Source organism: Triturus cristatus, chromosome 11 (assembly GCF_964204655.1).
Source record: "Triturus cristatus chromosome 11, aTriCri1.1, whole genome shotgun sequence".
NCBI lineage: Eukaryota > Metazoa > Chordata > Amphibia > Caudata > Salamandridae > Triturus > Triturus cristatus.
In genome coordinates, this window is record NC_140594.1 from 224,170,108 (window position 1) to 224,187,260 (window position 17,153).

Genomic DNA, 17,153 nt, shown 5'->3' on the forward strand with positions numbered 1-17,153 from the left:
GGCTAGCCAAACCAAAATTTACTGATGATATAAAAAGACTCAGGGCCTGTATTAAGATGTTTTCTTGATCTAATACATAGTCCTACTAAATAACATGGTGCCACCAACGTCCTAGGTTTGTTACCTATTTAATGGGTCTCCTGAGTAGTTTTTTGCATGTGCCCAAGGGTCCTTTATTACCTTTATACGGAGATGTCTGTGATGATAAGGGTTTATCCTCCTCAGGTTCAAAAGGAAGTACCTATTTATTTCTGTAGGTTGATCAAGCTTGGTCTTTTAAAAGGAAAGTGCCCTTTCTTTGAATTCCATTCATTAATATGGCAGTGCAACAAGTGATTATTGCTATTAATCATAGACAAGCAGTAACTAACCAGTTAACTAGAAATGGGCTCACCAATGGCAGTGGAGATGTTACCTTTGTACAGTTGATGCAAATTCACAGACATTTCACACAAATACTGAGGATGCAGTTTCAGCTGCATATAGGCCTTATGAGTATTTAGAAATCGCATTAACTTACTAGGACCATCACAACTCTTTCCAAGGCGCCCTCCCACGTACTCATGGTAATGTAAGACTAGGACTTCTCACTAACGTGGGAGGACCTGGCTGGTCGAGGCACTTGCTCTCTTGAACCATTTAGTTAGATTATTGCCGTCTGATGCGGTTTATAATGCATACCTTAATTACGGTCCCAGCAAGGGTTCCTCGAACTGGACAAGTGCAGTTAGCTGTGCCTACAATAAGTCCTGTTACAATTAATGCCATAATGGATAAGATCCCAGCCAAACGTGATGAGATTACGATTTGGAAAGCACAAAAAACAAATCAGCTTCAGGCAGTTTTTCCCCATATGGGGACCGAAGATAAGTTTAGAATTCTCATTACAAGGCTTCTACTTTGTTTGGTTCCCCCATTTGAGGAATGTAATACACGGGACACTGTATTTGATTCTCTCACCACCATTAGTCATTGTACTCCTTTAATTGCTTTTTTGCCTGAAGTCCTAAAACAGGTACAAACTTAATTTAGAGCAGCGCCTGCCCTAGATTTGGGGATGAAACTCATTGGCACTTTGCCATTGTGTCCTCAATTATTTTAAGTACTATTCTGGGGAAGGCAGCTTCTTTGGCGATATGCCAACATGTCGCTTTAGTTCCCACTGTAGATCAGGAATGTGAGCTACCTAAAATAATTTCGGAAACCTATACATCTATAGGTGGAGATAGTTTGGGACCCAGGGCTAATAGGCCAAAAATTAAAGGTAGGTCAGAAGCCGATGCTGCCAAGCACACAGCTGAGTCTTCTCAAAAATGGTGGGATATAAATTAAGGAAAGGTATAATAACGTTGGAGGCATTGCTTTTAAGTGTTTTTACTGTGAGTGATAGTTTGAGACAGTAGTAGGCTTTTGAAACCACGCCAAACTTAAAGGCTAGTTAGCAGACTGCATTTTTCAGGTTATCAGTCTAGGCCTCATGACAAGGGGTCATAAATACAAGGGGGCTGCACGACCGCGCCGCTGGTGCATCGAAGGTGCGCCAAAGGCAAGCCCTGTTGGTTGCAGTAGAGATATGCAGGTAATTAACTATTCACGTAAGCCACTTTTACAACTTAATAAAACCAGTAGGTATAACAACTGTATGAGATGTAAAAAAAGGCTCTGAATGTATGTTAAAGGGACCTTTTTTCTGTTTTAAATGCAAATGGAATGGCTGGCTGTTAGAACTGGGGTCTCTAGTTGGCAGAGGTAGGTACCTTTGACCAAATAGGGACCCTTGTTTCTAGTCAGGGTAAGGGGGTACGCTCCTAAAATAACCCCTGCTCACCCCCTTTGTAGCTTGGCACGAGCAGACAGGCTTATCTCAGAGGCAGTGTGTAAAGCATTTGTGAACACATACAGGAACCCAGTGACAACACTACAGATGGACACCACACAAGTTGTAGTATAAAAATAAGTATTTTTATATAGACTTAACACAAGACCATAAACGGCAAATATCCACAATACTGTACTTTAAAAATTGTAGAAATAGCTTAGTTCTCTTAAGATGTAAAATGCAACACTTTGAGTTCAATGTACCTTGGGATGCATAACGCTATACAACGAATGTGGTGCGTCGGTTTCTTACACGCAAGAACGGTGATGTGTCGGGTCCCTACTGATGCGTAGGGGAGGTGATGCGTCGGTTTCTTACTGCACTTTCGTGGCGATGCGACCAGCAATGCTGTGATGCGATGAAGATCCGGTGCGATGAAACAAAGATGGCGTCTTCTTCTTGATGCGACACGATGCTTCTGAGCTGCGACAGGCCTTGCGACACGCTTCCCGGTGATGTGGCGGCGTCTGATGCGACGTCGATTCTCTTCTTCGGCGATGCGAGGCACTTCGGCAACGATGCGAAAACTGCAGTGGCGACATGCTTTCCCAGCGACGCGATGACAGCGGCTGCGGCACGCTTCTTCGATGATGCGGCAGCGTCTGATGCTACGTAGATCCTCTTCTCCGGCGATGCGAGGCGCTTTCGCGTTGTGAAGCGACAGCTGCAGTTCTGCGGCAGGCTTCTCCTTCATGCTTCGCGCTTCCAGCTCCTTGTGACACGCAGTCCCTCAGAAAGCCCAACACAACTGCAGGCACTTCCAAAGAACTCTTGGGGAGCTGGTGGGTGAAGTCTGTTGTCCCTGAGACTTCAGCAGGAGGCAAGCTCTTTCTCAAGCCCTTGGAGATCCTTCACAAGTTGATGAAAGTACACACAAAGTTCATCTCTCCTTTCTTTGGCAGTCAGGCAACCACTGCAGGCCAATCCCCCAAACAGCACTCAGCTTAGGGATAGTCCTTCCTTAGTTTCTCTGGTTCCGCTCGTCAGCAAAGGTTTCTTTTTGTTTCCCAAAAGTGATCTAAAGTTCTGGGGTCTGGGTCCCCCTTTTTATACACAGTTTTTCGTTGTTCTCTGAAGGCGGAGAGGCCTTTGCCTAGTCGAAATAAGTTCTGGTCAGTCCTGGAGCACTTTGTTGATAAGACTCCTTCTTTCCTTTCACAGTGCAGGCCAAGAACATCAGACGCACCACAGGAGGTGGAGCCAACATTATGGAGGGAAGGCACAGCCCTAATCTGGTCCCAGGTGCAACTCCTTCCACCCATCTACATGCAGATTTCTCTAGTCAGCCCTGTGCTGACTCACCCTGTCTCCTGGAATCCCCCAGCCCCTGTCACTCAAACTCCAGACAAGGAATACACAACCTAGCAGAGGGAGGCTTGGATGGTTAGACACGAGAATACCTACTTTCTAAAAGTGGTATTTTCAAACACAGAATGTTAAAACCAACTTCACTAAAAGATGCATTTTATCATTCTGAGTTCAGGCATACTAAACTCGAATTTCTACCTAGTTCCCTGAGTCAGGTAGGATTATAAGATGTAATAATCAAACTGCCCATTCTGGCCTATGGGGAACAGGTAGCCTTGCAATAGTGAAAAACGAAACTGGCTGTAATTCATTATTAGGACATGCCACACACACCAGGGCATGTCCTACCTTATACTTACAATGCACCCTGCCCTTGGGCCTACCATAGGGGTGTATGATATGAAGAAAAGGGAAGGTTTAGGGACTGGCAAGTGGGTGCACTTGCCCAGTCAACATGGCAGTATCAGAATGCACACAGGCTCTGCAATGGCAGACCTGAGACACACTTTTACAGGCTGCATCTGTGGGGGGCACAACCAGTGCTGCAAGCCCACCAGCAGCATTCGGTTTACAATCCCTGGGCACACTCAGTGCACTGTACTAGGGTCTGACAAGTAAACCAAACCAGCCAATCATGGAATCACTAATCCATACATCAATTTACCATAGGGAGCACTTTCACTGTGGCACTGGAAAGCAGTGGCACAGTGCCCAAAGCATCTATAACCAGCAAAAACACATGAGGCAACAGCAAAAAATGGAAGGGAGACCCACGCCAAGGTCCCAGGTCTAACACTGGCCATTAAAGGAGCCATTCAAATGCGCATTTAAGCTTGTCGCCGAGACTACTCGTAATTGCCTGTACTTCAACACCAGGTCAGTGGTAAAACACCGCATCAAGAACTGGAATTTGGTCTCTGATTCAAAGCCAGATCTGGTATTTATTACCAAAAACTGGCTGAAAGACTCCACCCTACCCGAAATTTCAGCTACCATACCAAGAGGCTATTAAGATTTTCAGTGGCGACAGGAAGGACCGCACAGGAAGGGAATTTCTGCTATTTATAAAGATTCCCTATCATGTACGGTGGAACTTAAATCTATATCTACGGGCTGGTAGATTTTAGCCTTTCAGCATGCCCACAAAGACTGTAAGCTGTTTGGATGTTCAGTCCTTTATAGACCACCAGGCTATGACCCACATTTGACTAATAATTTTCTAACACAACTAGCTTCGCTATGTGTTAAGCATCAAAACTACCTATTTATTGGAGACTTTAACGTGCACTTTGAAAAAAAAGATGAGGAAGAGCTTTGTAAGTAATTGGAGAGCAATATGAACATACTCCGAACTCAAACAATGATTGGCCCAACTCACAGAGCAGGCATACATTAGATCTTGTTTTCTCCAATATTGAAGCCACAAAATTCTGGATTTATTCCACTCAACTGGACGGATCATTTTCTTATCAGGTTTTCAGTTACACTCCTTAGTAATAACATTTGTCCTACAGATCCCGCTCCAATTCCGAAGAGACCTTCGATCACCCTTCCGAAAAATGGTACTCAGTGGAATTAAGAATAATCAAAAGGAAATGTAAAAGCTTTGAATAAAAGTGGAGGTTCACTAGAAATGAAACAGATCATTTAAAATATAAAAAGGAACTAAAACAACATCACAAAGCTATGAGGAGAGCCAAGAAGTCCTATTTCAATAGACAAACTGAAGAAAATAGTAGCTCCTCAAAAGAATTATTTAAAATTGTGAATGAGCTTGCTCAGCCGATTTGTAAATCTGAATGGATTATTTTTATAGATAAAATTTAAAAATATATATTCATCCTTTAAGGCCCAACCATCACCAGAGGAATTCCCTTGGTTTTCCATGAGCCCCCACCCAGATGCCATTATCCACCTGGGAGTTTTTGATCAGTTCACAGAAGAACAGGTCTTAAAGTTGACGACAGAGGGCAAATCAGGCTCCCCTTCTGACCTCAGCTTGCACTTTTTCTATTCTCGGTTAGCGCCAATGCTTTGCCCCTACAGTACACATATTTTTAATCAACCCCTTGCTGAGGTAACTTACCCAGAAGCTTTGAAGGAAGCGATATTGTTGTACTTAGCTAAATAACCTGGAGTTGATGCCTCCTGCCTGTCTAACTACCAGCCGATATCAGTACTTCCATATAAGTAAGAAATCTTGGAAAACCTAGCAATTTTTGAATTTGTTAGAAAATAACACAGACTGGGTTTTGAGCCAATAACAGTATAGAGACTACGTTGCTAGCTGTGCTTAATGACATCAGGTTAGTAGTTGATCAGGGCAAGGTCGCTGCGGTGACCCTACTTGACATTTCCGAGGGTTTTTGACCAGGTCTCTCATAGCTTGCTAATTAATAAACTCTATGATATTAGCTTACATTCTAAAGCTCTTCAATGGCTTTGCTCTTTTCTACAATAGAGATCGTATGCAGATCAGCGTGGCACTTTTAGTTCCCATTCCCACAAATCTTTATGTGGAGTTCCACAAGGCTCATCGTTAAGCCCTACCCTTTTTAATATATATGTGGCTCCATTAGCAAAAATTGCAAGGAGATGGGCCTTTGATGTCTGCTCTCATGCCAAGGGCACCCAGCTGATTATATCACTGGGTGAGAATCAAGATGAAACCCGTGACACGTTACATGAGTGCCTAATCGAAGTAGCAGGTTGGATGACTGCTTAAAATTAAATGCAGACAAAACCGACATCCTTTATTCGGTGGGGCTCACTTTGTTTGGGCTGCCTCCTGGTGTCCAGACTCTGGGGGATATGCTACCACTAAAGAATTGGCTAATAATCTCGGGATCATTGTAGATATCTTCCTTTCTATGCAAGAATATCTGAAGGCTACTTGTGGTAAAAGCTACGACATTCTGAGAAGGATATTCAAGTAACACCTGTTCTTTTCTGACTCGCCAGAGAGAGTGGACAAGTAGATTTCTCCAGCCCAGTAAGGGTATAACCCTGACTGGTTCATTAGGACAAGTTATTGCCAGCGCCATAGAACTGATTTGTTTATTATGAAAAATTAAAACAAAGGCAGTAGGACTGACTTCTTTATTGTGAAAATCATATGTTGAAGCCAATTGACCTTTAAGGGTGGATTACATTTACACTATGTTAATGCCTGCAAACATGCTTTTTGTTAAATGGATTCTCAGATATTACTACAGTAAGGGCAGATTTTGTGTTGGTTACTTCCTTTGACAGAGATTAGGGATGGAAGATATGCATTGTGATAATCATTGTTAGACCATCCTAGCAGGATCTGGTAGGTGTAGTTGGTCTGTCAGGTAGAATAATCTACTTAACTATACAATCCTTGGGCCATTACTCTTTGGTCTGTTCAAGTGTTGTTCACGTTCTGCTTCGCCCCATAACAGCATACTGCTTCAGGCAATGTGCTACCCCATTGCTACCACTGACAGCACTGTCCTGTGCTTGATCATATGTTTATATCTACCTGGAAATGGGTGTGCTTCAGTGTCTGGACCCATGGACAGTTATTACATTTTCCATTTGATAGGTCTTCTTTTATTTCCTTCTTTCTTTTTTTGTTTTAAAGCATTTTCCAACAACCCAGACAGTCCTACTTGGAAGCTGACCTGCCGCTCATTTCTTTTGAAGTCTGTTGCACGCTGTGTTGCCACAATTTCTAAACGGAGTAGCCAACTTGGAATTATACCTTCCCCACTGTATTATTGTTTTACTGTTGCAAGATGGCCACCTGGTTTAGAAGCATTATGTTGCCTACCGTTGATCAGTACAGTAATACAGTATACACATAAGCATAACAAGATGGCACTGTACTGAGTAGCCCAGTGCTTCAAATGGAAAAAGAGAAGGGCTTGTACTCACCAAATTCATTAGGGTGGATCTGTAAGGGGCATGTCTGGGGCGTGGCTTTGAGGCAAGCACATACAATAGCAGCCTTTTCGTCTTCAATGTAAAGTGCCCTAGTGCCCGTTTGCCAATTTCAGCTCATAGGTGCAGAGTGTAATTGGTATATTTTGTCATCTTAGATGGCATTAAAGCGTTTGACATGAGAAGCAGAAGTATTACGTGAAAGCATACTTTTTTGTTTTTATGGATATTGAACCAACGCTAGGATTTAACCTTCCTATGCCATAAAAACAAAAAAGTATGCTTTTAAGTAAAACTTCTGCTTTTCATGTAAAGCGCTTGAATTTCCTCCTGTCAAGTTTGCACTATATAGAACGGCAAAAAAGTATCAATTGTGCCTTGCACACACAAACTGAACTTAGCTGAAGGGCTTTAGACGCTCTGACAATGGTGAACGTATTCCAGCGCTGCAACCTTACTCTATAACTGACAGTGTGACAGTTCCACTGTTGGAATCTCTAGCCGTCAAGCCACATGTCCTTATTCCTGTTGTCTAGAACAAGAAGGGAGTGGCCCCGCTTACCAAGAGACAGGGTCCCTGGCACAGAATATGTAAAAATAAAAATTTCTCTTGGTTAATGCTCCACAATCATTCACACTTCACTCTATTCAACTATATAGTAAAGCATTCAAATGAACCCATAAATCAGTTATAAATTCAACAAAAGAAAAATATAAATCTTGAATACATTCATTTAATTTAAAAATTCAGTTAAAATTGATGAAAAACAGTCCAACAAATATATGCGTGTATATCACCAAATTTCTTCCATGACAAAAAAGAAAGAAAAAAAGTTAATTCAATATGTACAAGTGACAAAAGCGAGTGACAGCATATAAATCATCATAAAATGTGTTAATTCGATTGAATCAATTCCATAGAGGTCTATCCGTCCTTGCGTGATTAGACTCAAATGTTCCTCGAATTTAACAATAAAAAGGCCAGGGCGTCGACACGTTTCGGTGGATTAAGCGGTTTTGAACCACCTTCTTCAGGACTTTCTATTTCTGCTGTCACTCTTGTAATAGGCACATTGTCAAAAATGCCTGTTTAAAGGACAAGAAATATATCAATATGTAAGTATTATCACGTTATATATACAACACATTAAAACTTTCCATTTATAATTCCTAACTAACAAACATTTAAAACCTATTTTACAAATAAGAGCAACTCTTTATTGCAATTTATAGCTGCATCAGTGGGCCCTAAAACAGGCCATTTTTAGGTCGAGCCTACAGCAGCGCATGCGCTGTTGCTCGACTTTTGTAAGTGGGATTTAAAAGTGCTTCCCACCGGCATTTGCTGGCCTAATGCTTGCGTTCACGCTCGCGTGAACGTGCAATTACTTTCACTTTGGGCGCTGCTTCGCGCGCACAACTCGCGTTTGCCGGCGCGCTCGAGAGCCTCCGCCTCTCTCTCCCGCTGCAGCCCCCATCTTTGCATTCCCCCGCGATCAATGCTTGTTTTAAATGTAGGCAGCACCGCACACCTTGGCAGGAATGATGGCGGCATCGACTTTCTTTTATTATGTGTGGCACCGAACGTGGCTGCATGCCTTTCTTTTTATGTTTATTTGACTTTTGTCTACAATGGCAGCACCCGTACTTCAGCTTTAAACTTCCTAAGCTAAAGTGCGGGTGCTGCCATTGCTTCAAAAGTAAAGACATAGAAAAAGTAATTGTTTTCAATTTTTTTACTTTTGAAGCCATCACGGCAACTGCACTTTAGCTTAAGATGTTTAAAGGTAAAGCGCGGGTGCCGCGATGGCTTTGCAATGCAATGCAATAGCTCTTGCATTACTGAAAGTTTGAGCTAGCGGGGTTGCATTATTACTAGCAACGCCAATAGCTCAAACTGACAGTAATGCGAGATCTATTGTTTATCGTTCTTACCATGCAATGTTCTCTCATCTGCAAGTTGTTTTTTTTTCTTTGATTTGTGCTGCTTCATAGCTTCTCCCTAACCACTGATAGAATAACCGTGTGTTTTTAAAAACTAAGCACTTTTTTCACCTTTATTTTCTGTAACGCCTTCCGCCACAACTACTTTTTAGCTCATTTGTGTTCTGTCCAATCAGGGCTCTTACCAGATGAACAGCATACGGCTGTGTACATGTCCTACTGCCAATTTAAATGTGCTTGCCCAACATGGTGTATGTAATAGGCGGAAGCAGACGACCACTGTTTGTCTACAATTATAATGCAAGTGTTCCATGACGTCAGAACAGCTAGCCCAGGGCACATTTGGCTATGTCTTTATTTGGCAATTTCAGAAACGCATCTAAATGCAATCATTTAGAAAACATTATCGGAACATAGAAAATGGAGAAACTATTCTCCCCACAACTCCCTCTGCTTGGTATTTGCTTCAATGCCAAACGTTCAAAACAATAACATTATTGTGTAACAATTTCCGATTTTCATAGCTGCATGGCTTGATTCGAATTCTGTTTTATTAATTAAATGTTTTTCACTGCCTAATGTTCCTCTCCGACTTTGAATAAACTGCAGGTAGTCGGGAACCTACATTGCTGGTCCACAGAAGGGTTTTCTCAGTCATTTCACCTAGGTGTGACATTCCCATAGTTTCAGCACGCTTAGCGTGACATTTAGAGAGGCGCAATGTTGCTAGCTCTGCAAAGCACGTCTAATTATTAATTATATCAGAACTGATCCAATTTCTATTAAGTCCTGCATAAAACACAGCAACGTTGCACCGCCATCAGCTGTAGGAGCGCTGTGCAGGCCCCTCCATATAAACGTACAATTAAACACATCTACACGCAAGAAACCTGCAGTGACGTGACTATTCGCCCCTTCCCCATGGAGGTGCCGCAGCCTGGGGGTTCATTTCAATTTAGCAAACCTTGCCTACCATTCTGCCAAAGTCCCGTCCTTTCGTCAGCATGCCCACTCTTTTTTTAGCGCGCATTACTTTCTTTCCAGAGTGTCAACTTCACCCTGTGATTTGTGTCAGTTTCAAAGATCTGATGCTCTGAGCGTGATCTGAATACACAAGATTTGCTCCAAGTGACACGCACGGGGGCCACTTGGTGATTATTTTTATTTTACAGAACTCCCTCAACTGGTGATGAGCTGCTTCCGACATCCATCATTTAGCATCCACCCGTGCCCAATCATGCATCCATTCGCCCACGCCCAAGCATTCATCCACCCATTCACTTGCATCCATCCACGTGTGCTGCCACCCCTGCCCAGTGCTCACCCATCCACCGCTGCATGCAGGTACACCCATCCAACTATATATTCATGAAAGTTTACACCCATTCAACTATATCCATGCATCCATAACTTATCCATTAATCCACCACATGCCTACTACGTGCACGTCCTTATGTCTGTCGATTGTCACCATAAGTATGATTGTGTGTGACAGCTGCGCCCGTCCTGGGGTCCTGTAATCACCCTATGTTAATGTTATTCAGTGCCGCTGCATAGATAGTTCTGATGATGTAGAGAAGCAACCTTTCGCTCACATTGAGTCAACAAGCATTTGCAATGCAATAGGTCTCACATTACCGAAAGTCTGAGCTATTGGCAATGCTAATAATAATGCAACACCAATACCTCAAACTTTCAGCAATGCGAGAGCTATTGCATTGCAAATGTTGTTTTTCTATTTATTTACTTTTTAAGCAATTGCGGCACCTGTGCTTATTGCTTAAAAAAGTAAATAAATAGAAAACATTTTTTTTTCTATTTTTTTGTTTTTAAGCTATCACAGCACCCAACTTATTGCTTAAAAAATGAATACATAGAAAAAAAACATTTGCAATGCAATCGCATTACTGAAAGTGGATCGTGAATTGACTACCTTATGCTGATTTTATCGCCTCACAATCCAACGCTTTGCTGACGGGGTCTTTTCACAAATCTATCTGAATAACGCACAGGAAAGTCTGCATCACCGACGGAAAGTAGTGCGTCAGATAAGCTAACTGACTTCATCTCAGGCGTACCAGGCTCCACGAGGGCCCATCCTCTCTAGTGACTTTGTTTGGGGCACTGCTTACCTAAAGCAGACACTAAACAAACCTTTTGATTGCTGCTTTTAGACAATTTTGTATTGCCTCTTTAAGGCCTGAAAACAAGAACTTCACAGCTGTGAGACTGCTTTCGAGAGCTGCAGTGGTGGAGCCAGGGCTTTAAGTGGGATGAAAAAACTGGGGGGTCTCTCCAAGGAGCGTGGCCAATGTAATTAAGGGTGTGGCTTAAAACGCATAGGCAAAAAATCTGTGCTTAGCATAGTGTGCCATAGACTTGTATTTTGCTGTTTCTGTCATTGCATCCAGACATATGACACAAGTAACATCACAGCTACAAGAAGTCAGGACTATTGGCTTTGTCAATGGTTGTTAGCTGCATGAGATAAATAGCGGTACAAAAGGGGGTGGTGATGGATCAAACCCAGATCTGTTGTCTGGGTGTGAGTGTTTGATTGGTTCTGATGCTCCGTCCATCACCACCCCCTTTTGTACTGCTTTGTTTGCCATAAATTGGCAGGGTATGCTCAGACGTGAGTCCCTTGCTCACTTTGCCACTGGATTCAAGCAAGCCTGGCTGAAGACGGCTGAAATGTCAGAAACCAGTCCTAGGAAGCTTGTTTCCGGTCCAGGGAAGGCATGGCTTGGCAGTTCGGGCTGGACTGTGCCCATGAGGCACAGGGTCAGACTGATTTGCATATGGCCATGTCTGAACTGGGGTGGCAGAGTGGGCTAAAGAACGGTGATGGATCAAACCCAGATCTGTTGACTGGGTGTGAGTGTTTGATTGATTCTGATGCTCCGTCCATCACCACCCCCTTTTGTACTGCTTTGTTCGCCATAAGTTGGCATGGTATGCTCAGACGTGAGTCCCTTGCTCACTTTGCCACTGGATTCAAGCAAGCCTGGCTGAAGACGGCTGAAATGTCAGAAACCGGTCCTAGGAAGCTTGTTTGCGGTCCAGGGAAGGCATGGCTTGGCAGTTCGGGCTGGACTGTTCCCATGAGGCACAGGGTCAGACTGATTTGCATATGGCCATGTCTGAACTGGGGTGGCAGAGTGGGCTAAAGAACGGTGATGGATCAAACCCATATCTGTTGACTGGGTGTGAGTGTTTGATTGGTTCTGATGCTCCGTCCATCACCACCCCCTTTTGTACTGCTTTGTTCGCCATAAGTTGGCAGGGTATGCTCAGACGTGAGTCCCTTGCTCACTTTGCCACTGGACTCAAGCTAGCCTGGCTGAAGACGGCTGAAATGCCAGAAACCGGTCCTAGGAAGCTTGTTTCCGGTCCAGGGAAGGCATGGCTTGGCAGTTCGGGCTGGACTGTTCCCATGAGGCACAGGGTCAGACTGATTTGCATATGGCCATGTCTGAACTGGGGTGGCAGAGTGGGCTAAAGAACGTGATGGATCAAACCCAGATCTGTTGACTGGGTGTGAGTGTTTGATTGGTTCTGATGCTCCGTCCATCACCACCCCCTTTTGTACTGCTTTGTTCGCTATAAGTTGGCAGAGTATGCTCAGACGTGAGTCCCTTGCTCTCTTTGCCACTGGATTCAAGCTAGCCTGGCTGAAGACGGCTGAAATGCCAGAAACCGGTCCTAGGAAGCTTGTTTCCGGTCCAGGGAAGGCATGGCTTGGCAGTTCGGGCTGGACTGTTCCCATGAGGCACAGGGTCAGACTGATTTGCATATGGCCATGTCTGAACTGGGGTGGCAGAGTGGGCTAAAGAACGGTGATGGATCAAACCCAGATCTGTTGACTGGTTGTGAGTGTTTGATTGGTTTTGATGCTCCGTCCATCACCACCCCCTTTTGTACTGCATAAGATAAATAAGAAGCAACTATGGCTTGTACATATTATTGAAAAAGCTTCCACTTAAAACCCTGGTGACACCACGACAATGTTGCCGCTCCTGAGTTTCAAAAAGAGAAGTGGCAATTTGCAGTGTGCGCTATTCAATAGGGCCTCCTCACTCGCAACAACGCTCGGAGTCTTATGTTTTAAAAAGCAGGCACATGGGGGATTAAGAAGCAAGGATTTCCCTTCCCCTACAACACTCACTTGGCATGGCGTCATGCCGTAACTTCTCCACTAGCAGAAGTGAGCAGTGTGAGCACGCACACATGGATGTCCCTGCTGTCAATGCAATCCGGGAAAAAACGGACGGTCTGTGCCAGGGCACAAAACAGAGCCCGTTTCGAGGCCATCTTTAAACAGGCATTGGCATAGCCAATAGGTCTCGCCTTTGGGACCTTATACGTGTTTAGCCATGCAACAGTTGTTCTTGCACCAAGGATAATGTGCTGCATAACTAAATACTTATAAGGTCCCAAAAGCGAGACCTATTGGCTATGCCAATGCTTGTTACAACTGTTGCACTGTCAAGAGTGTAAGGCTGCAGGAGCAAGCTCTCTCTGGAATACATTCCCCGTTAACTGTCACAAGCCCATATCCCGGGGCCCAAACCCAGCATGCCACTAAGAGTAGCGGTACTCTCTTAACACAAGAAGTCCTACTACTCAATGGGAGAACACTGAGAAGTGCTTGTACTCAGTATTGGCCCATTGAAAGCACTGGAGTAGCAATCTCGGAATGGTGTTGTGCATAATGCATCATTGTTTTACCACTCATGGATGGTCAGTACGTTGTTTCTAACAGTAGCAACTATGTTGGAGTTGCCAAGTTTAGTGTTGTCATTTTTTTCTACTTTTATTTTTTTAATCTTCTATGTGCTTATTGAGTTTATTTTATTGCATTTAAGTACGAAGGTGAAAACAAGATTGTGGGAAATAGATGTATGAGTGCAAGGATGAGTGACATGGTGCATTGATTAGGTCTTCTTGAGTCCCTATAGAAATTAGTGACTGAAGTGTCAAGTTAAATTAGAGGCCAGAGCTATTGGCATTGCCAATGCTTGTTGGTATTGAAAAGCTGCCCCCATCCCACTGTTGATTCATTGTCACATCCACTCACCAGCATAAACTCGACAATCAATGAGAAAGTACGTTCTCTTAAAATAATTTGCTAAGGCGCGTTTACTTCGAACGAACTGACAAATAACCGCCACTGACAGCAACTAAAGGATTTAATAATAAGAACTCGTTAAACCAGTTAAACAGAAAGCTGAGCCTCGGAAACTGTACTATATGCCCTCTGTGTTAAGAGCTACGGGTAAGCGGCATTTGTGGCGGGACTCGGGAATGGCTAAAGGTTCAAAAAACAACTATTAGAAACAGTAGCACAGAAATAGGACTATAATAGCAAGTATCGTTAAAGACGTTGGATTATAGTGGGAGTCGGCCATATTGGAAGAGGAGCGCTTTCACTTTGATGGCGGTGGAGTGGTGACAATGACAAGCATTAAAACAAGACTTTTATTTTATTTTTCCTTACCAGATTTACTTTTCCAACCGGTGACCTACACTATCCCGAGGGAGCCAGTTTCCGTTTCCCACATGAGACGGTCTTGCCTAGTGGACATGTTCCGCCAGTTACGTGAAGGCAGCGGTTAATATCAAGTCGGCGCGGAGTCGGACACTTTGAATTTGGAGGAAATACAACTAAGTGATTAGTGTCTGTTACTGCAAAAAGGGTCTTTTATGCAGGCAAACCCTTAAGCGTTCGCGTAGTTTCTAAATCTGCCTAACCTACCACCTTGTATGGGGATGTGCTTCAGATGTCAGTGACTTTGCGGAAAAACTGCCTGAATATCCACTAGACTGACTGAAAGCGTTTCCTTCATTGATTTCAACGTCTTTTACTGAATGAAATCAACTAATTTGTCCTCCGCGGGCCGCCGTCCTTTCTAGCTGGAAAAGGTTGCTGTGGTTACTTACGTACACCGGAAGTCTAGTTGATGTACGGCGTTAGCGTATGTAAACAGTTACCTGATTTAGAAACGCTGTAGCTAGGAAATTTAACTGGTCAGATGTCAGAGGAAGCGCAGGGTAAGTAGGGTACATCACTTTGGGGTGAGATGAAGTGGGTACTCTAATTGAAGGTACTCTCTGTTGGAGAAATTAATGTGAGTGATAATACATGCGCCCTGCTGCGTGAAGCAGAATGAGCTCCTTTTGATAGGGCAGGTTTTCAGTGATGATATGTATATATTTTTAGGGTATGAAATGCTCAAGCTCACTAAATCCTTCTTAGCTGTCCGTTGATTGATTTGGAGTAAGGGTTAATTAAGTAAGTTAGCAAAGATTGTAATGCAATGAAACTCTTGTAGCCTAATTACGCATTCGTTATAAAAAAAGAGCTCACGTATATAAAGTTAAGATACACTTATTGCACAAAATGCAGGGGTATAAAATTCGTATATTTTACGGGCTACCATGGAATATGGAAATATGTTAATCTTTCCTTTGAAATATCGATTTCATCATGATAATGACAACCCCAAACCACTTTTCAGAGCGGATCCTAACATTATATGGCACGGAGGACCAAATTATGTGGCAAATGGTATCTAATTTTTTTTGTTTTAAAGGTTTCTTTATTATTTCAAAAACATAGTCAATGTTCATATACAGGCTTATACCACACATGTACACTGTAGGTTCATTATTTCAATACAAAGAAAAGGATATTTCTGTTACATGTTTCCCCCATGGAGCTTCAGTTTTTTTAGGATAAATATATTGAGTACCCACTTAACACCCCATCTAACTCCCTCCCCCACCTTACCGGTTCCTACCAGATCGATATTACATTCTGTCAGTGTAGTGGTCTTTGGGTGTCCCCTCCCCTCTCCTATTGCTTGACTTTGAGTAGCCCTTCTATTGTGATGTTCCCCGTCCTGTGATTCACCTGTTGATTGCAGGACATGCTTTTTTATCTCTCGTACCATTGCCCTCCACGCCAACAATACATCCAGGAGTTTATCATCTGTCCTAGTTTTCCTCATATGTTCTTCCTCAGCCAATGCCCATTCTTTTAAATCTTTTCTCCATTTATCCACCTGTGACCCTTGCGGGGCCAGCCAGTGTATTTCTATTCGCCTCTTAGCTATCGTGAGCCCCAGAATTAGAAATCATCTACTCTTTTTACTCTTGGGGATCAAACCAAGGAGACCGGTTTTTATCTCTAAGGCTATTGCCCCCCCTGTTATTCTATTAAGTTGTTGTAGGACGACTGTCCAATACGTTTGTATTAGTTGGCAAAACCATACCAAAATTAAAAACTTGGGACTTAGAACAGAGAAAAGACTGAGACCAACTTGCTTGTCGATCCGCCCAATGTGCGTCACCTGTCGGCCTGACTTCACAAATGCTCCCGCTACGTTCTTCTCCACTCAACAGTCCTTTGCCAAAGGGGTAGCTGACCTCCTGGAACTGTCTTCTGCTACAGCCTTCTGCCTCACCCCTCTGAAGATTTTCGATTTCCAAAAAAAGGGACTACGTCAGAATGTAGACATCTTCACCACGTCTTCATCCAGCGGCTCCCCGACGACGATGCTCCCTCCTCAGACATCCCATGCAGCCTTGCCCTGCTGAACTTTACTGTTTCAGAATATTTTCTTAAAAATGTCTTCTATGTCCGAAGGTAAGCGCTGACCAAGCCCAATCCACTTCTTGTATCCGACCTGCACTCCTTTACGGTAGGCCATATTTTTCCACTTTGACACGGTCTCACATGACAAGATGTCAGCAGTTGGTGCTTTGATCTTTGGGGCGCTAGGTTTTAATACAAATGTAAAAATGAATAACTTTGGTTCTATTGATTGGATTTTTGTTGTTTTGGGCTCAAATAATTTATTAAAAGTACTCTATTTATGTCTAAAAAAATCAGCAAAACGTTATCAGACCTGCAGGTGTAGTGACTTGAATATTGAACTCGACCTATCTGTAATAAGCTTGATCCATAAACTTGTCTCAAATTGTGTGATCCTAGGCAAATATTTTATCCACCCAGTCTCCTTTTTCTTAATTATGACATACAAGAGCACCTCAAAATGTGTGAGTTCAGCATGTCTTCCACAAACTTTCCCTCTGACATGCAGTTTTACTT

At 43.2% G+C, this 17,153-nt stretch overlaps 1 protein-coding gene across 2 annotated transcripts in view; it reads left to right on the top strand.

The window, feature by feature from the left end:
- The first annotated feature begins 14,448 nt into the window (after positions 1-14,448).
- The window catches only part of TCHP (trichoplein keratin filament binding), a 413,518-nt gene continuing 410,813 nt past the window's right edge, over positions 14,449-17,153 (top strand). The window contains exon 1 of one of the 2 annotated variants that reach the window (XM_085633293.1): positions 14,449-15,091. The gene's annotated coding sequence lies outside the window, so the exon portion shown is untranslated. Of the gene's footprint in view, positions 16,689-17,153 lie in introns of both variants that reach the window. The other variant, XM_085633294.1, reaches the window with a different exon arrangement.